The 606-nt window shown below is 34.3% G+C and overlaps 1 protein-coding gene across 1 annotated transcript in view; it reads left to right on the forward strand.

Annotated features, from left to right (window-relative positions):
- The window catches only part of TTN (titin), a 283,199-nt gene that overhangs the window by 140,826 nt on the left and 141,767 nt on the right, over window positions 1-606 (forward strand).

The raw sequence follows: 606 nt of genomic DNA on the forward strand, positions 1-606 counted from the left end.
TACACTTTTTTTATATCAATAATAAATTGAAGATTAATTATTACTGGCACCACAAGTTTTATTTCCCTTCCTCCCCTCACTACTCCCGCCTACTTTTTCTACTATAGCTGCAATGCAGTTAGAGTGAGTGACCGCATTTCTGTTATTGGCACTTTAACCTTTTTCTAGCCAGCTCCTATTGTAATACTTTCTTATAGTTTTCAATCCTTAATATTTTTTAATATTAAGAGGGGGGAAATATTTCTGTGGTGTTCACTTTTTAGAATGATTCTTAGCCTATGATTTCTGAAGACTATGACAGTCTTTTGTATAATTGATATTATGTTTGCATATAGGATTTCCAGGTAATATTCACCTTTAGAGTCATCACTCCATATTTAAAATTAACATTTAGGCTTCTAATATCTTTTTAACAAAAATCAATGTTTTGAGGGGTTGGTACGTGGGAGTTGTTCGGTGCACAGCATGTCATTTTTCAAAATGTCCATAAAATATCTTTTAAGTGCCGCAAGTGGTTAAGAAAGCAGTACCTGAAGCACCTACTCCTGTTCCTAAAAAAGTGGAGGCACCACCAGCTAAAGGTATAGCAAATCCCAATGACTAATA

The sequence above is a fragment of the Myotis davidii genome, unplaced genomic scaffold (assembly GCF_000327345.1).
Source record: "Myotis davidii unplaced genomic scaffold, ASM32734v1 scaffold370, whole genome shotgun sequence".
Lineage (NCBI taxonomy): Eukaryota > Metazoa > Chordata > Mammalia > Chiroptera > Vespertilionidae > Myotis > Myotis davidii.